The sequence below is a fragment of the Canis lupus genome, chromosome 11, assembly GCF_048164855.1.
Source record: "Canis lupus baileyi chromosome 11, mCanLup2.hap1, whole genome shotgun sequence".
Taxonomy (NCBI): Eukaryota; Metazoa; Chordata; class Mammalia; order Carnivora; family Canidae; genus Canis; species Canis lupus.
In genome coordinates this window covers 57,344,196-57,364,786 of record NC_132848.1, presented here as the reverse complement: position 1 = coordinate 57,364,786, position 20,591 = coordinate 57,344,196, and the positions used below count along the sequence as shown (strand labels likewise).

The 20,591-nt window shown below is 40.7% G+C and overlaps 1 long non-coding RNA gene across 2 annotated transcripts in view; it reads left to right on the top strand.

The window, feature by feature from the left end:
* Positions 1-4,623: 4,623 nt before the first annotated feature.
* Positions 4,624-20,591, top strand: part of LOC140600222 (uncharacterized) — a 329,214-nt gene continuing 313,246 nt past the window's right edge. For both annotated transcript variants that reach the window (XR_012003440.1, XR_012003441.1), the window contains exon 1: positions 4,624-4,718. This is a non-coding gene — a long non-coding RNA (uncharacterized lncRNA). The remainder of the gene's footprint in view (positions 4,719-20,591) is intronic.

Here is a 20,591-nt window from a genome sequence, read left to right as displayed (position 1 = left end):
CGTGCCAAGGTGAGGTGACAAATGGCATTTATGTCACTCTGAGGCATTTGGACTTTGTCCCTGGAGAACTGGGAGGTGATACACTGAGGAATTATAGTAAAGGGGTAATATAATTAGAATTCATATTTTGAAAATACTATTTTGGTAAGTCGTGTATTTCTAAAAATTTATTGTGGTGTCCTAGGGCCTCGTGTACCAAGCACATACTTTCAGAGTGAGGAAAGAGGGTGTACAGTGTAGACCAGTGTTTCTCAAACTTGAGTGAGCTTCAGGACCACCTGGAGCGCTTGTTAAAATACGGGTTGCAGGGACCCACCCACAGAGGTTCTGGATTAGTGGGTCTCGAGCAGGGCCCCAGAATCTGCATTTCTAATAGTTTCCCAGGTGATGCTGCTGCCACTGCTTGGGAGATCTCACTTTGCTAATTGAATGCTGTGGTTGGAAGAATAATGGCCCCCAAAGATGTCCATGTCCCAATCCCTGGAACCTACGAATGCATTATGCAAACTGAGGAAGGGGAATTGAGGTTTTGGATGGAGTTATTTTGTAATTAATTTATTATTTAAGAAATCAATAAATGAAGGTTGCTAAAGAGCTGACCTTACAATGGGGAGAGAACCCTGGGTTATCCAGGTGGGCCCAGTATACTCACATGGTACTTAAAATCAGAAGAGAGCATTAAACGAGAGGCAGAGGGAGATATGCGCACTGAAGCTTATGCAAAGAGAAGTAATATTTCTGATTCTGAAGACGGAGGAAGGGGCCTGTCGGTGCAGGAATATGAGCTGCCTCCAGAGCAGGTAAAGGTAAGAAAATAGATTCTCCCCTTGAGACTCCCCTTGAACACAGGCTTGCTGACACCTTGTTTGCAGCCCACTAGGATACGAGTCTAATCTACAAAAGTGTTAGATGATACAAGTGTGCTACTGTGAGCCTGTAAATTTGTAGTAATCTGTTACAGCAGCAAAAGGAAGTGAATACTAATGCCACCAGGTACTGTGGTGGGTACTCGGTGGCTTGATGGTGAGAACTGACTCAGTCAGTGGTCCCCAGCTTTCCTAGTTTTTGCTCTCCTTTTCAAGTCAGGACCAACCGAGGAAGTCAAATATGCTTCGCAAGCTAATCATGAAAATGCCCCCTGCCTGCAGCTTCGCTTTACCAGTAATCTTGAACAAGACCAACACGAAGACTTTCCTTTTTCCCTCCCCACTGTGAGACATTTCCACTCTCTTACCTGCCTTGGAACCTCTGCTAGTCATATGTGATGGTGGCTGACTCTTTTGCTAGAGCAAGTTCTGAATACATAGCCTCTGTCCTCATCTGGGTGGTCTTTGTTGATTTCTGCAAGAGGTGGTTCTCTATTTTTTTCTTTCTTACTTGTGGATTATTCTAATGTGGTTGTCAGCAGAAGGGGATTTCGCCTTCTCCCCCACTCTACTCCCTCCACAAACCCAGAGACACTGGCAATGTCTGGAGATAATTTTGGTTGTCAAGACAGGGATGCTGTTGGCATTTTATGGTAGAGGCCATTGTAGGATGCTGCTACACCTCCTTCAATGCACAGAACGCCTCCAACAACAAATAGTCTGGTTAAAAAAATGCTGGTAGTCTGGTGTTGAGCAACTGGTATAATGGTAGGAATTTCTGGCCTCCGGAGAATAGAGAGGGGTGTGTGTGTATGTGTGAATGGTCTTAAAATTTTTTTTTTTTAGTTTTAATTTTTAAAAAAGATTTACTTATTTTTGAGGGAGAAAGAGAGAGCAAACAGGAACAGGTGGAGGGGCAGAGGGAGGCAGAAAGGGAGAGGGAATCTCCACCTGATTCTTGCTGAGCACAGAACCCAGTTCTGGGGCTTGATCCCACAACCGTGAAATCATGACCTGAGCCAAAACCAAGAGTTGGTTGCTCAACTGAATGAGCCAACCAGGTACCCCTGGAGGGTTTTTTTTTTTTTTTTTTTTTTTTTTAGTTAGTGGGACAGAACTACTAAAATAAGGTGGCCAGCAATCTGACTCTATTCACTTTTACTAGATTTGGTTTAATAGCAAAGACAGCCCTTAACTTCTGCTTCTAAAAAAGAATAGGACCTCCTTTGCCCTGAAGGAGCAGGAATGTCTAGTGTTGGATTTTTGTTCCTCTGCTTAATAACGAGAGATTTATACTGTATGTAAAAATGTGCTAATATATTTACATCTATTATCTCCACATAAACCTATGAGATGGGGCTATCACATGCAATTTGCATGTATGAGTTGTGGAAATGCTCTCTCTCCTTCCCAGGTATATCGTACACGGGGACACACAGAAATGTATCTGCTTCTAGCGGGTTCAATTTGCAAAACTACTTCCCCAATTCTCTCCTTCCGCCGGTGTCCCAGTCAAATGGGGTTTTCCCTTTGAGCTTTATGTATTGGAGACACTCATCTCTGCATCTTCGGAGCTGATTCGGAATTGCATGCTTGCGAAGCCTCCGCATTCCTCATGCATTTAAAACAGAGCTGTGGTTGGAGATTTTTTCCACAGATCGACCTCTAGTGTTCCCGACTGACAAGCTCAGGAAGAAGGAGGTGAGGTAAGGCGTTAGCTGTGGAGAGAGACAGTCTCCATCCTTTTGCTCTAACGTTTTGCAAGCTCACAGGCTAATTAATCAATTTTATTAGAGAAGAGAGAATGTTGCCATGGTATCATGAGGCCTGTTTATACTGCCACATTAAGATTTCAGGATATTTTTAATCTTTAATTACCAACTTCCTTTTTTTTTTTTTTTTTTTTGGAATTGGCAAAGGCCTTAAAATTTCTTTTTTTTTTTGTTTTTTTTTGATTATGTGGTTTTCTACCAGAGTTTTCTGATTTCTGAGGTCCTAATTGAAACAGAACTGCCTCTGTTCTTTGACAAGAAAAAAAGATCACCTCTGGAGCCTTGCTTCTGTGCAAGATTTGATTAAAAGTTCCACAGAGGTCATTGTACTAGCTTGCTTTCGACACACGTGCTTATGCACAAGAAGCCACTAATTTATCGCCAGAGACATGACCCAGAAGTAGTTCTATCTATAATGTATGTAACGTGTGCTTGCAAGAGTTGAATATATTTCCAGAAATATATTCCATTCTAGATTTTTCTTTGACCTTAGAGCATCACAGGAATACTTAGTGTAATGATAAAACAGGTGACTTTCTGTCCTGGATGATAGTTTTCTGGGAGCATCAACAGAATTAGAAATGGCCAGTTTCACTGAAAGAACCCGTTAACTACTTGGAGTAGCAAGTAACACTCTAATCCTATAAAGAGTGCTTTTCTGGCATGTTTTCTAACTCCTAGTCATTAAAGGGATGAGCAAAGATAGGAAGAGAAAAGGTACAATGTAGCTTTTTGAATTTGATCATACTGAAAGCCTTCCTATTAAAGTAGACCAGGAATAACGTAATAAAAACCAGTCAGACTTAAACATTGTCCTGTCTCTTAGGAAGGATGTGAAAATGTATGCAGTAATTCTTTTTTTTTTCTTTTTCTTTGATTTATTTTAAAGTTCCTATGCTTAGAGGGATTTGGAATCTTATTGAAAAAGAAGAAATGGGGATCCCTGGGTGGCTCAGCAGTTTAGCGCCTGCCTTTGGCCCAGGGCGTGGTCCTGGAGTCCTGGGATCGAGTCCCGCATCGGGCCTCCTGGATGGGGCCTGCTTCTCCCTCTGCCTGTGTCTCTGCCTGTGTCTCCCTCTCTGTGTCTCTCATGAATGAATAAATAATTTAAAAAAAATGAAGGCATGGAAAACACAAATGTAAGGCTGTCTAGCTAGTGTGTCGTCCTCTGGGTCTCATTTATGCATTGTTACTAATGTTTTAATCTGTAGCTTTAATCATAATGTTCATTTATAAGATAGATAAATATTAGTGATAGTGACACATCAGGTTTTTCATGTAACTCAGCAGTGCTGTTACTTCTGGAAAAAATTCACTTCAAGGACAAAGGTAGTGTCCCAGCAATACTATCTCCACAGAACATCTCAGAAATAGAGTGCCTTTCAGTATGGAAACCTTCCACCCCACCACCAGTGAGAATTTTGTTCTATTTGCAGACTGGCTTGGGAGCTGCTTTGTGACCTGGGCTGGCCACACTCAAGCCTGTGGTGACTCGGTCCTCCTAGTGTCCACACGAGAAAAATAATTAGAATTGCTGATAGCATGACTGGACAGCCAGTCTAGGCGAGTTAAAAATCCAGTTCTCCAGTATAAAAAGGGCTCTATTTTCAGCTATGTCCTGTATTCAAAAAAAGAAAAAAAAAAAAAAAAAGAAAAAAGGAAGAAAAAAGCCACACATACTGCAAAACTGAAAAGTTGTCAATGCATTTCTTTGTGGAATATTTTAAGTATGATAGCTACTGCTAAGAGCCTTTGAGTTAGGATGCAAGTATTATTGTAAATAGGACTTTGGGCAGGATGATCGATTTAGGTAAAATCTGCATTATCTAATACTGCATTTTGGTCATAGAGCATATAACATTCAGCTGCAATTGCATAAAACCAATTGCATAAAGGCAATACACACTCCAGAGCTTCTGTGATGTAACAGTACTAATTAAGTCAGTACTGAGGCTCCCTTAAATGTTGGTGCTTGTGCTGGGGACTGGAGATAATACTAAAATAAGACCCATTCCTGCTTTCAAAGAACTTACACACCTGGGTAGTTTGGATGGAAGGACACGATAAGAGAAGAATTTAGGTACTGTGGTCACATAATTAGTTTATTATGACTTTAGTTTGAAGCAGGGTTTACTGCAAATCTATTCAAATTTGCTAACAGGAACTTTTCCTAGGAAATATTTAGTTCCTCCTCCAGTTGTTTTGGGAACACGTTGGAGGGCTGATCTAGCCCAGGGTTGGGGAATCCTTTTCTAGATAAGTTGATTATCTCCATGATGCGCTGAGGGGTAGGTTGGTGTTGGTGATGAAGGGTTTGGACCTTGCCGGACCAAGTCTGCAGAGGGAGACAATCTGGGAGGCCTGCAGCTGGCTGGTGGGGAGCTGTGCTCACAGTGTGCATTTGTCATGATGGGAAAGTGACATGGGGTTAAGACTTAGCTGCTTATTGATTTACACAGGCAGAGACTCTCCCTGGAGTGTCTCAAATGCATGCGATGAGCATGAACACTGGATTTGGACCAGTGAGCTAAAAGATGTGGAGCATCACATTTGGCCGGATGAGTCCCTCTGGGTCGTGGACCTGGGAGGAGCTGTGAGCACTGCTCATTCCAGAAGGCAAGAGGCCTGGTGGGTGATCGTGGAGGTTTGGTTGGCTGGCTGTGAGGCCAGATTTAGCTGAGGGTAAATGACCTTCCATGGAAGTCATACAATGTCATTTTTTCATCTCCCAACATAAGAGCTATTACACACAGTTACAATCCCACTTCTGTTCACTTTCAAAGCATTAAGAAGTCTTTTTCTCCTTTTTTTTTCTTTTTCTTTTTAAGAGAGTGAGCATGTGAGTGGGGGAAGGGGCAGAGGAAGAAGGGCAGAATCTTAAGCAGGGTCCATGCCCAGTGTGGAGCCAGATGAGGGGCTCCATCTCACAACCCTGAGATTATGACCTGAGCCAAAATGAAGTGTCCAATGATGCTTGACTGAGGGAGCCGCCCAGGTGCCCCCAAAGCAATTAGTCTGAAGTTGTACTAGATGAGCCATAAACAACAGAAATTGAGCTTTTCTCCTACTTCGGAGGAAAGTGTGTATGAAAATGTGTGACAAGAGGGCAGCAAGGGAGACAAACTGCCAGCAGTTTATCCTCCTTCTCCCAGTTCCTAGGAGCTCTATTCAGAGAAGGCCATAATCCTGCCACCCTGCCCCTGCCCCCACCACTTTACCATGACCTTGACCTTCCTGTGCAGAAAACTAACTAGGAGCCTAGTGTGCTGATGATGCCACCCTGTTGTGTGTAGACATTTGTCCCAGGCTCTGGGCAGTGAGCCAGAAGGTGATATGCTGGCCTCTGCTGGGAATCTGCTTTTCCTGGGTACAGAGACCTGTAGTGAGGGTGACAACGCTGACTGCTGACGGAGGACCTAGCATCTGCATGAGGGCAGGCACCTTTTCTCTGGGAGAGGCAGCAATGCCGAATGAGACTGCATGGGCTGGCTAGAAGCCAGAAACTGGGGTTTTTGTCTCAGCCCAGGTGAAGCTGTTTGGGGTGTGCTTGAGTCTCCATGCCTCTGTTCTCTTCTCCTAAAACAGAGCCAGCAATACCTGCCCACCCTCCTCATTGCAGACCTGTAAGTTCGATGGGATGCTGATTTTAAAGTCCCATTTAAAAAAAAAAATTGGCCTGTGTACACACTTAAATCAGTCATATTACATTGTGGTATCAGGGGCTCTGTCTGTTTTTATGGACAACTGAATATTATTGCTTTAATTCAAGCATTTAAAAAATTCTAATAAACTTTTCAAAATGCATGACCCTTTTTATGGCCAAAACTCAGGTGACACTGAACACAAGAATCCAAATAAGGAGCTGGTGGGGGTTTTTTATTGGCTTTTTTTTTTTTCTTTATAAAGGTCCAGATAGTAAATTACACTTTGTGGAACATATGGCTTCTGTCACAACTCCCTCCACTCTGCTGTTGGGGCATTGAAGCAGCCACACACACTTTGTTAACTAATGAATGTGGCTTTGTTTCAATAAAACTTTATATAAGCAGGGACTGAACTGTACTTGGCTCCTGTGAGCTGTAATTTGCTAACCTGTAGCTTAGCCCAACTTAAATGGGTTAAGGAAATGTAATCATTTTTTTTTTTTCTGGGAGAGGGAGAACTTGGAATATTTGAAGATCAAGCTTAGCTAATTGAGCAAACAGGGATTGGCAGCTGATGTAGGTTCAGCCTGATTTGGAGTCTTTGCAAGTGATCACAATGAATGGAGCAGAATGGGTGGGCCTAAAGGAAAAAAGATAATAAGATCTTTTTTTTAAGAGTGTGATTATTTAGACTCTAAGCTGGGTAGCCAAGAGAGTGGGGAGGTAGCGGGGGATGAGAGTGGCTAACAGTGTTGATATCAGCGGATTGGTGATTTTTTTTTTTTTTTTAAATCAAGTCTGTATTCTTGAAATGGGAAGAGTCAGGTTAGTATGCTAGAAGGGTAGGAGAGGGTGGTGAGTGAGTCAGACACTTATTGGAAGTAGTTTAGCTGTTGTCACGGGATTAGAGAGGAGAGGTGTGATAGAAAAGCCTACTAGAGGCAGCCCGGGTGGCTCAGTGGTTTAGCGCCGCTTTCAGCCCAGGGCCTGATCCTGGAGACCTGAGATCGAGTCCTCTGTCAAGCTCCCTGCATAGAGCCTGCTTCTCTCTCTGCCTCTCTCTCTCTTTTCTGTCTCTCTGTATCTCAGTCTCTCATGAAAAAACAAAATCTTAAAAAAAAAAAAAAGCCTACTAGAAGTGAGGAGGCCAAAGAACAGAGAGGCAGAGGTATTGAATGGCTCCTCCATAGAGATACTGAAGGTATCAAGAATGGTATAGAAGTTGAAAGAAGACCATAGATAGGTGCAAAATTCATTAGTCAATGAAGAAGAGTTCTTGGGAAATGTGTAGGAATGTGGGAAAATCTAAAGTAAGGATTTCTGTCAAGAAAGAAGGAATACAAACGGTCTGGAAGGGGATTTGCTATGGAGAACACTACCTAAATGTGCACCAATGCCTAAATAGGTGCACAAACTATGTGTCTTAGCCTTCTGTGTAATGATGTGTAGTCATGCAACACAGTTCTGGTGAAGGGCATGAGGATGGAAGTGGGCTCAGTACTTCCAAGCTGGTTTCATAAAAGTCTTCATGTGTAATGCTCCATTCTCTACCTTCCCTTGTCCACTTCATTAATGTGGAGGATCCCTGGAGGACTCTCAGGCCCTGGGACATGAGTGGGTAAATGCAAGGATTCTGGGTTACTGAATATTTGATGCTCTTGATCATGAGGTTGGATTTTACACGGAGAAAGAACTTGGATTTTGTCAAGTCCATGCATTACTTAGTATCAATGTGTACTCTAACTCTAGGCTCCAAGGAATATGGAGTCTGAGGAATAAAAGAAGTAAAACAAAACCTTCAAATCTTAAGAAGGCTTCAAGGGAAATGGTATCATCAGGACATCATGGTGTCTGATTCTGATCTTAATACTAACAATGGCAGCAATAACCATCCCACCACCACCTACATTGTCACAATGGATGTAGGGGTTGCGACCCCTGTCCTATGTGCTGGGAGTGCAGTTACAGATGATGATGGCTTTCGGGGGTTTGAATCTGTTGACCTTGCTGCCTCTGAAAATCTGGTAATTTCTTACACGGACTGCAGTTTTCCTACATCTCTTTCATCTCCTATTTGTTCAGCTGGAATTTTCAGATGTCCAATCCAGAACTATTCAGTATCCTATTTTTCTGTTTCCAGAGATCACCATAGGTCTTTGCATTTTTATTGGCCATTCTCTTCATAATCCTCTTGAGTCTCCTTCCTTATTTGTGAAATAGGAGAAATACCAAACAACATCTCAAAGGCTAGTATTAGGATAAAAGGATTCATGTCAGTAAATCACTTAGCGCTTAGTGTCCAGCACACAGTGAGTCCTCAACAAATGCTAACTATCGTTGTTGGCTGCTCAGAATACAGTTTATCCAGGCTGAGGCAAGGAAGTTATTTACAACAATCGTTCTCAAAGTGTGATTCCCCAGATCAGTAGCATCAGTATGGACATTCTTGGGATTCATCCTAGTCCTATTGAGTTAGAAACTCTGGAGGTGGGGCCCAGTAATCTCTTCTAAAAAGCTCTTCAGGTGATTCTGATGCATGCTTATGTTTGAAAACTGTCTTGACTCACTTGAGCAATATCTATTATTTTTGTCCTCAGAAAAATTCTTATAAGGAGAGTCAATTTTTTTTTTAGTCCATTTAACTCCTTAAACTAAGAATAAAAGAAGAAAATCCTCCAAACCTTTGAACATAACTGTCTTTAGCTCAGCAGGAAAGTGTCAGAGGAGAGTGACCCTCAAACCTGACCCTAGGTGCTTCAACTACACACCAACTCCTGTGGCTTGCCTTATTTTCAACAAGACTACAGAGTCTATTTAACAGGCTAGTGACCTTGCCGTCTAAATGCCAGGGTGCTGGCAGGTTTACAACTATAATGCTTCACTACAGAGGGAACAGTCACATGGAATTATTTTGCTGTTTGGAGTAGTGGTACTGGTTTAAAAGCAGCTCTGCGCTTGGAGCCATCCTCTTAAATTTCTTGGTGGATGGCTCAGTCTGGGGCTCAGGTCCAAAATGGCTTTTCTGTGACTTTTGGATCAAGGCCCCATTGGTGCTTTAAATTTGGTTTGTCCTCTGCTGTGGGCTACATTAGATCTTGAGGTATTAATACATATTTTTCTTAAATAATGGAAGTCAGAAAAACACACTGGTACCATCTTTCTATCATTATTTCCACTTTCCTGCCTCTCTTTGTGCCTTGTTGAATATGGAAGCTGGTAAGGAAGGAGAGGTCTTCCAGCCTGACCCTCTTGCTCCACAAAAGGAGATGTGACCAGACTGGTCCAAGGCTACACTATTGCTCCCATTTCCAAGGTTGCAAGGCAGAGACCTTTAGCGTGGCTATCAGGGTTCAGGCCTGGCTGCCCAGGCCATCCAATTGTAGCACATTTCCAGTGAGCAGATTTGCTCCCTAGCACTAGTGTTCCGAAGTTGGCCGCTAGACCAGCTCTGCAACTGGGCCAGGTGATAGATCTTACTTAATTTAACAGTTTCCTTACCTTTCACCTGTGCTTCTGCCTTGCCCCTACTTGTCCTTACATTGATGGTCTCTTCCCAATTTAAGTGATGGACTGAAAAGTTTCAGACTTGATCTAGACTCTTCATGCCACACACCACCTGCACCCCCTCCCTGCCAAAGGCTTATGTTGTAACCTAACCTCCAGTGTGATGGTAATAGGGGCTGGATGTCTTTGGGAAGTGATAAGGTCATGAGAGCTGAGTCCCAGGGAATTAGTACCATTATAAAAGTCAGGAGAACAGACATGTGAGAACACAGTGAGAATATGGCCATATGTGAATCAGGAAATGGGCTCTCTGCCATGGTGAATCTGTCAGCACCTTGAATTTTATACTTTCAGCTTATAGAACTATGAGAAAGAAATTTCTCTTGTTTGTAAGCCACCCAGTCTATGATATCTTCCTTGAGCAGCCCAAACAGATAAGTGTGACATCAAAATCTATGAGCCTTTTTAGTAAATAGGCTCTTGAAAGGTCAAAGAAAAGTTCTATTGTAAAATTGCGGGTCCCATGTTTGTAATTTGTCCAAGATGGACTCCGTAGATGCGCTAAATAGATGTTGTCAGCATCAAGGGTACATTTCCTGTAATTCATTCCTGCAGTAAAATACTCTGTTATAATCCTACATAATGATTGCTTTGTGAGGAAGAAGGCTTCAAATAGTCTGGGACAGGAAACACATGTTTGCCCTATCAGGGCCAATGATAATACATGATCTGTATAAAATTCTGGTTTGTGTGAATGGGTTAGAAATACTTATTCATTGACTGGTAGATGTTAGAATTAAAATTCTTGAAAGATTAGAAGGAAGAGAAGATGGAGTAAGATGATGCAGAAGAGCATATATGTGAGAGGAAATCCTACAACTTTATGGCACAATAACTGGTAACCTATTTATTTCTTTAGAGGGAGACAGTAGGTGGGGGTGGGGGTGGGAGAGACAGGGAGAGAGAGAATCTTAAGCAAGCTCCATGCTCAGCACAGAGCCCAATATGGGACTCAATCTCACAACTATGAGAGCATGACTTGAGCCAAAATCAGATGTCTGATGCTTAAGTGACTAAGCCACCCAGGTGTCCCATGATAACTTATTACATATATTTTTAAGATTTTTATGTATTCATGAGAGACAGAGAGAGAAAGAGAGACAGAGACAGAGACACAGGCAGAGGGAGAAGCAGGCTCCATGTAGGGAGCCTGATGTGGGACTCAATCCCCGGACTCCGGGATCACGCCCTAGGCATGAAGGCAGGCGCTAAACCGCTGAGCCACCCTGGCATCCTAATAACCTGTTTTAAAAGTGGACTAAGTACTTAGAGAGGTTTCTCCAAAGAAGACCTACAAATGGTCAATAGGTATATGGAAAAAAAATGCTCAAGGTCATTAATCAGCAGGAATTTAGAAATCAAAACCACAATGAGATACCACCTATCAGGTTTTATAAAACAAAAAAACAAAACACAAGTGTTGGCAAGGATGTAGAGAAGTTGGAACCCTATGGGCTGTTGGTGGTAATGCAAAATGGTGCTGCTGCTATGGAAAACAGTTTGGGGGTTTATCAAGAAACTAAAAATAGAACTAACCTAGGACCCAGCAGTATGACTTCTGGATATATATATATATATATATATATATATATATATATATACACAAAAAGATTAAAATCGGGAGCTCCAAGAGATAGTAGCCCTCCTACATTCATTGCACCACTTTTCAGAATAGACAAGAAGTGGAAACCACATAAATGTCCATGGACAGTTGGATAAAGAAAATGTGGTCTATACACACACTGGAATACTATTCAGCCTTAAATACTGTTCAGATTTTGCAATATGTGACAACATGGATGGACCTTGAAGACATGTGCCAAGTGAAATAAGCTAGTCACAGAAAGAAAATACATCATTCTACTTTGGAGACAAATTCATGGAATCAAATAGTGGAATGTTGGCTGCCAGCGGCTGGGAGAGGCATAAAGGAGGAATTACTAGTGACTGAACATAGGATTCCAGTGAAGCAAGAGGAATGTTTTCTGGAGATCTGTACAACATCGTACATATAGTCAAGGGTACTGTATTGTACATTGGACATCTAGCCACCTAACAAAATTTTGCACATCCTTCAATACAAAATTTAAAACTTAAATCAAATGTAGCTTAAAAAAAAATGTGCTACCCTCAAAGCCAAAGACTACATATAATTCCACATAGATACATTTCTAGAAAAAACAAATTAGTCTGCAGTGATGCAAAGCAGATCATGTTTGCCTGCAAGAGGGCAGAGAGACCAGGGCTTGAGGACACTTTTGGGGGTGATGAATATGTTCACCATCTTGCTTGTGGTGATGGTTTCAGGATCTGTACATTATATTGAAACTCAAGTTGCGCATTTTATTTTATTTTTATTTTTTTTAAGATTTATTTTTTTATTTATTTATGATAGACATAGAGAGAGAGAGAGAGGCAGAGACACAGGAGGAGGGAGAAGCAGGCTCCATGCAGGGAGCCCGACGTGGGACTCGATTCCGGGACTCCAGGATCACGCCCTGGGCCAAAGGCAGGCGCTAAACCGCTGAGCCATCCAGGGATCCCCCAAATTGTGCATTTTAAAAGTGTGCATTTTGTAGAAGGTTCGTTACCTTTCAATAAAGGTATATGTTGCCTGCATTCTGTGACAAAAGCTGAGAAACACCCACTTAGAGGATAGCCGAATCCCTATATCTGGCCATTCCTTTTCCCCCTAGGCTTTCTTGTATGCAATAGGGACAGATGAAAAGTGAGACCAAATTCCAGTAGGTTTTGTATCTTTGCTCCCCATTTCCTTCCCCTTTCATTCGCTTCCCCCTCCCCTGTTCCCAGCCCTCCTCCCCTCCAAAGTCACCGGAATGTGAGAGGCTGCATCTGTTCCTGCAAAAGCTATTTTGCACTGCAATTAAGCATTCCTCACCTTGGTTCCCCAGGAAGCTGGAGCCTCCGGTGATCACCGGCATAAAGGATGGTGCCCAAGGCCCTGGCCCAGGTGTGCGGAGGCTGCCTACACATCCACGTGGGCTGGAAGATGCTGCTTCCTGGCGCCCCACCTGAGGCTGCCGCTCCTCACTTGGGTCTCTTCAGAACTCAGAGCAGCTGCTACCCTCTAGGTGACCGACAAGTCCTGCCATCGTTCACCTGCTCAGGCCAGCTGACAAGCAGAGCTGGTGCACTGCATGCTGAATAAATAGTACCGTTCCCACCTCCAGCTTCAGGCTGAGGGGAGAGACCTGTGAGTTCTGTGACCTGCTGGGGTTCTTTGAGGCTGGAGAGAAAAACTGTTGAGAATTTATATCCAAGTGCCTTTCAGCTCCTTCCAGAAAGCTTGAGTGGCTCCTAGGCATGTTTCTGATGTACATATCCATTTTCTGGTATGGATGTAACAATGAACTAGAGCATCCGAATCCTCTGCACATAATAGAGTTTTGCCATTTTAGTTACTAAAGAATAGTGCATATGTTTATAATAGATAAGAATATTATAATATCAGCAAAAAATAGATGCATTCATTAATAAACGCATTAATAAGTAAATGCATTAATGAGTTTACCATTCTGTAGCTTTTTAGAATGCATTACTAATAAAGTGGGGAGACAATTGAAATTTTGGACCTTGAGTCCACATTGAACATTTTGAAACTGCTATGTTCTCCTTTGACTGGTTTGTCTCAACATTATTCCATTTGAGACCTCAATTTGTTCTATAATGAATACCTCCATAAGAGGAAAAATTATATAGACTAACTTTCTTTGTACCCTTCCAGCTTAATTGTACAACTATATTGTTACAAATTGACTGAAACAGCCTATTTGAGTTTTTTTTCCCTCTATAACCAGCTCTGAATAGATGAACAGAAATAGCTCTCTTCATGTCAGAAACTTTAATTAAACCATTCTGAAAATAAGCATGTGGAAGTACTTGCAGGACCTGAATTTAATCACATTTCCTGCTCAACTGTTCCTGTTGCTTCCTTGAAAGGCTGGAGGTTAGGCTTAGCTATGCCTCTGCTGTTGGAAGCATGGATGGGGGAGATGTCTTGTGGATTCAGAAGATTGAGACCTTTGATCTTGGACTCCCATACTAATTAAAATCAGGGCTAAGAGAAGTCTTATGGTTTATGGGACTTTGATATTTATGTGAATAGGTCACATGAAATTAATGGATGATCTCTTTTTACATATGCATCTCCTAAATCTCATTTTATTTTTTAGTGAGAATTGACAGCGTCCTATATTTACCAGAGACTGGTAAATATAACCACTTAAAAATATTTACTCTTTGAATCGTTAACGACAATCCTTTGGGATAGATTCTCCTGTTATTCTCATTTTATAGGCTAGGAGACTTGGTGACTTTGTCAAAATAATTGTATCTGGGTTTGAACCCAAAAAGACAGGCTGTAGAATCTGGGTTGTCCAGTACTCTCTCCTTCATCAAAATTAAGGAGTGCTTATTTAGAAGGAACCAGATTGTTTTTATGTCATTCCATATGTACTCCTTTTACCCTATCATCCAGACTTCCAAATAAATTTCAGTGTGATGGTCCCAACTCAGGCTCCTGACTGCTTATGTGCTGATCCCCAAATTGCATGCAACATTTAGCTTTTTTTGTGTTTGATTTAGAATTGTTAGGGGATCCTAACTTTCTAGGCTTATTTATTTATTTTTACTTTTTTACTTTTAGAAACAGGAAAATTTTTTTAAAGTTGGAATATAGTTGACACAGGATGTCACATTATTTTGGATATACAACATAGTGATTCAACATCTCTATGACCTGCTTATGCTCAAGTGTAGCTACCAACTGTCATCATAGAGCACTTATTGCAGTGCCATTGACTATAATCCTATGCTGTCCTTTTCATTCCTATGACATTAAAACTAGAAAACTGTATCCCCCACTGCCCTTTACTCATTTTGCCCATGCCCCCATACCTCTCATCCCAGCAACAACTAATTCTCTATACTTGTGGGCCTGTTTTTGCCTGTTTTTGTTCATTTATTTTGTTGTTTAGATTCAATATATAAGAGAATTCTTACGGTATTTGCCTTTTTCTATCTGCCTTTTGTCATTTAGCACAATATCCTCTAGGTCCACTCATATTGTCACAAATGGCAAGATCACATTTTTTCATGAGTAATAGTCCATTTTGTGTGTGTATAATATATGCATATATATATAGAGAGAGAGAGAGCACACACATCCTTATTGATTTATCTATTAATGGACATTCAGGTTGTTTTCATATCTTGGTTATTGTAAATAATGCTGCAATAAACATAAAGGTGCATTTGGCTTTTTGAATTAGTGCCTTTGTTTCCTTTGGATAAATACCTAGTAGTGGAATTACTGCATCATATGGTATTTCTATTTGTAATTTTTTGAGGAACCTCCATACTGTTACCCATGGTAGCTGCACCAATGAACATTTGCACAAGTAGTGTGTGAGGGTTTCTTTTTCTTTACATCTTTGCCAACAGTTGTAGCTATTCTGACAGGTTTAAGGTGAGATCTCACTGTATTTTTGATTTGCATTTTCCTGATCATGAGTGATGTTGAGCATCTTTTCATGGGTTTGATGGCCATCTGTATGTCTTCTTTCAAAAAATGTCTAAGTCCTTTGCCTATTTTTAAAGAAGATTGTTTTTTGATGTTGAGTTGTATAAATTCTTTGTATATTTTGGGCACTCGCCTTTTATCAAATATGTCATTTGAGAATATCTTCTTTCAGTAAATTGCCTTTCTGTTTTGTTCATGATTTCCTTTACTGTGCAAAAGCTTTCTATTTTGTTGTAATCATAATAGTTTATGTTCTCTACCCTGTTCCATTGATCTTTGTGTCTATTTTTGTGCTAGTGCCATACCATTTGGATTACTATAGCTTTGTAGTATATCTTGAAATCTGGGATTGTGATACCTCCAGCTTTTTTCTTTCTCAAGATTGCTTTGACTATTTGAGGTCTTTTGCGATTCTATACAAGTTTTAATATTTGTTGTAGTTTTGTGAAAAACTCTTAGTGTTTTGATGGGGACTGCATTGAATCTATAGATTGCTTTGGGTAGTAGAGACCTTTGAACAATATTCTTCCAATCCGGGAGCATGTTAGATCTTTCCATCTGTTTGAGTCACCTTGAATTTCTTTCAACAATGTTCTCAAGTTTTCTGAGTATAGGTCTTTCTCTTTGGTTAAGTTTATTCCTAGGTGTTTTATTTTGGATGGGATTGTCAACGGAATTGCTTTCTTAATTTCTCTTTCTGCTACTTTGTTATTAGCATATAGAAATGTAGCAGGTTTCTATATCTTGTATCCCCCAGCTTTACTAAACTTATTACTTGTAAAGCTTTTTGGTGGAGTCTTTAGGATTTTCTTTCTTTCTTTCTTTTTTTTTTTCTTTAGGATTTTCTATGTATGGTACTACGTCATCTGCAATAGTAAAATTTTACTTCTTCCATACCAAATTGGATGCCTTTTATTTCTTTTTGTTGTCCAATTGCTGTAGCTAGGAGCTTCCAGTACTGTGTTGAATAAAAGTAGTAAGAGTGGACATCTTTGTTTTGTTCCTGACAAGGAAGGCTCTCAGTTTTTCCCCATTGGAGATGATGTTAGCTGTGAGTTTTTCATAAAAAGCCTTTATGATGTAGAGGTATGTTATCTCTAAACTCATCTTACTGAGTTTTTATCATGAATGGATGAAGAATTTTGTCAAAAGTTTTTCTGTCTACTGACATAATCATGATTTTTATCCTTCACTTTGTTAATGTGGTATATTACATTGATGTGTGAGTATTGAACCATTCTTGGATTGCTGAAAAAATCTCATGTGATCATGGTGAATGGTGAATGGTGAATGATCCTTTCAAAGCTCTATTGAATGTGGCTTGTTATTATTTTGTTGAGGATTTTTGCATGTGCTCATTAGCAGTGTTGGCCTGTGGTTTTCTTTTTTGGTAGTGTCTTTGTCTGGTTTTGGTAGGAGGGTGGGTGATGCTGGTCCCCTGTCTTAGAATGCATTTGGAAGCTATCATTCCCGGACTTTCATTTGTTGGGAACTTTCTGATTACCAATTCTGTTTCATTATTTGTAATGGGTCTGTTGAGGTTTTCTGTTGCCTGGTAAAGTTTTGGGAGGTCATACGTTTCTATGTATTTCTGTTAGGTTATTGTGGCCTATGATGTCAACCAGAGCCACTGTTCACTTATTGAGATCTGGATGATGTATCCATTGATGTAAGTGGGGTGTTAAAGTTCTTTACTATTGTATTACTATCAATTTCTCCCTTTACGTCTGTCAATGTTTGTTTTATGTATTTAGGTGCTCCAGTGTTGGGTGCATAGATATATTTACCATTGTTACATCATCTTATTGGATGGAGCCTTTATTGTTATGCAATGCCTTTCTTTTCCTCTTGTTAGTCTTTGTTTTAAAGTCTACTTTGTCTGATGTAAGTATTGCTATCCCAGCTTTTTCTTTGCTTCTATTTGCATGGAATATCTTTTTCCTTCCTCTTTTTTTTTTTTTTTTTTTAAAGGAAACTTGAGTTGCTTTATTTAGCTTCCAATTTCTGGGAGGCTGGAGAATTACAGTTATTCTGGACAACAAAAAGAAATAAGACTGTGCTTACAGATCTTTTTCTGCTGTATTCTTTCTGTAGGATTGCTGTTTTATTGTTGCCCTTTTCTGTTACATGGGGTGTACATATCAGGTAGTAAAAGGTACAATACATTCTACAACTGAGTACCACTTTCAGTAACTGAACAGACAAAGGAATTATGTATCTTTAGGTCTGAAGCAGGCAGCATATAGACGGGTCTTTTGCAGGCAGCAAATAGATGGGTCTACTTTTTATTTTGTCACCTTATAGCTTTAATTAGAGCATTTAGACCATTTATACTTAAAGTAATTCTTAATAGGTATGTATTGCTGTTTTAATTTGCAGGTTGTTTTTGTAGTGCCGTTCTTATTTCACTCTTTTGTGTCTGAGGACTTTCTGTAGTGTAATGCTTGACTTTGTTTCTCTTTATTTTTTTATGTATCAAGGGTTTTTTGTTTGTGGCTACCATGAGGTTCATATATAACATGCTAAGTATATAAAGGTGTATGTTAAGTCCATGGTCACTTAAGTTTGAACACATTCTAAAAGCATTTTTATTCTCCATGTCCACATTTATATATATGTTGTCATAGTCTACATTTTTTTTTTTTTATGTTGTGAGTCTCCTTAACTATTTTTTAAGTATTTGGTTGGTTTTACTACTTTTTTTTTTTCTTGAAGAGTTTGTTTGAGAGAGAGCATGAGCTCTCAGGAGCTGGGAGGGAGAGAGGGAGAGAGGGAGGGAGGGAGAGAGAGAGGGGGAGAGAGAGAGAATATCTCTCAAGCAGACGCTGTGCTGAGCTCAGAGCCCAGCCATGGGCTTGATGTCATGACCCCAAGTCATGTGAGAGACTTGTGAGAGAATGACAAGTATCATTACCTAGCTGAAACCAAGAGTTGGATGCTCAATCAACTGAGCCATCAACTGGGTGCTCCAGTTTTACTACTTTTGACTTTGGATCTTCATATTAGCTGTCTAAGTGATTGCTTTAAAACCTATACTGTATTGTTTGCTTTTACTCATGAAGTTTTTTTCTTTTATAATTTTCTTTGAATTTGGTTTTCTCTTTTCCATGTAATCTCTTTAATGTTTCTTGCAAGGTTTGTTTAGTAATGATGAACTTATAGAAATTTTTATATTAAACTCTTTTAATTTATATTCTTTCTCTTTCCTTCTATTCTTTGTCGGGTAGAGTATTCTTGACTATAGGTTTTTTTTTTTTTTTTTCCTTTCATTACTTTGAATATATCATGCCACTCTCATCTGGCCTGCAAATTTTCTGCTGAAAAATCAGCTAGCAGTGTTTTGGGGATTTCCCTGTATATTACTAGTTGCTTTTCTCTTGCTGCTTTAAAAATTCCCTCTTTATCTGTAAAATGTCAAAAATTAATTGAGGTATTGTGGTGTGGGCTTCCTTGTGTTCATCTTATGTGGCACTCTGTGTCCTTCCTTTACCTCAATATCTGTTTACTTCTGCAAGTTAGGAAGGTTTTCAGCTACTATTGCTTCAAAAAAAAAAAAAAAAACTCTGCCCCTTTTCTTCTGGGACGCCTATTATGTGAATGTTTGCTTGATGTTGTCCAAGGGATCCCTTAACCTACCCCCATTTTAAAAAACAAAACAAACTTTTTTTCCTTCTGTTTGGCTTGTTTGCTTTCCATTACCGTATCTTCCAGATACCTGCTTCATTCTGTATCTGCTAATCTTTTGATTCCCTCTAGAGTACTTTTTCATTTCATTTACTGTATTCTTCACCTCTAATTGGTTCTTTTTTATATTTTCTGTCTTTGTTGAAGTTCTCCATGAGTTCATCCACTCCTCTGTAGTCTAGTAAGCATCTCTATGAATTACTTTGAATTCTTTATAAGATAGATTCATGGGGTAGCCCAGGTGGCTCAGTGGTTTAGCGCCACCTTTAGCCCAGGGCCTGATCCTGGACACCCAGGATTGAGTCCCACATCGGGCTCCCTGCTTGGAGCCTGCTTCTCTCTTCTGCCTGTGTCTCTGCCTCTCTCTCTTTCTCTCTCTCTCTCTGCCTCTCATGAATAAATAAATAAAATCTTTAAAAAAAAACTTAAGATAGATTGGTTATCTCTATTTCATTTAGTCTTTTTTTTTTCCCTAAAGTTCTGTTTTATTCTTTCATTTGGATTATTTCCCTCTCTTAATTTTTGACTTTCTGTGTTTGTTTTTCTGAATGAGATGCAACAGCTACTCTTTTCAGGTTGAAGCAATGGTCTTTTGTAGGAATGTCCCCTGTGTAGACTGTGGGTGCCTGGTGACTTTGCCTGGCTTGCTGAAGCTGGTATGGGCTAAGTCTGTGCTGGGCTCCCCTAATGGGATGGATAGAGTGAAGTGGGCCTGGGCTGGAACTGTCCTGGAGCTATCCATGGGGACAGTGCCCTGGCAGCACAGTTGAACCTGAAATGGGCACAGGACAGAGTAGTTAGGCATCTCTCTGTGCATAGGGCATCCTGATAGGACAACTGAGGCTGCAGTGGATACAAACCAGGGTGTCCTAGGGTGCTTAGACTGGGGGATACTTTGGTTGGCATTGCTGGAGCCAAGGTGGGTGTGAACTTGGGAGGTCCTGGAGTACTCTGCTCTGGGGGTACACTAGCAAGTTGTCTGGAGCTAATGTGGTATAAACCTGGAGGGTTTTAGGTGCTCTGTGCCTGTGTCACCTTGCTGAGACAGCTGGAGTTATAGTGTTTGCTGATCAGAGATGTCTCACTGTGTATGGCAGGGGCTGCCTTAGATGCCTGATGTGCTCACTGAGGAGGTAAGCTCGTAGGGTGCCTGGATCCTGCTGGTGTCCACAGTCAGGTGGAAGGGGCATGTAAACTTTGGTGTTTGTCAAGCCCTCTGTCATGGAGAGAGTTTGAGAAGCTCTCCTGCCTTTTGGCGGAGTTCTAGGGCTGGATCCTTTATATTCTAGTTGATATTTTAAACTTTAGCTCTTTTCCTGTGCCTCAGAGTGGGTTAGGGCTCAGAGCTCCCTGGCATGGCAGGATGACGATGGTGTCTGAACTCTGCTCTTGGCCACACTATCAAAGAGGAGGCACTTGGCACTTAGCAGCCCCTCCTACTCAGAGTGTTTCAGCAGCTCTCCCACCACTTGGCAGTATGCTCCATCTCTTGCTGTTCTCTATGCAGTCTCTGTATCTT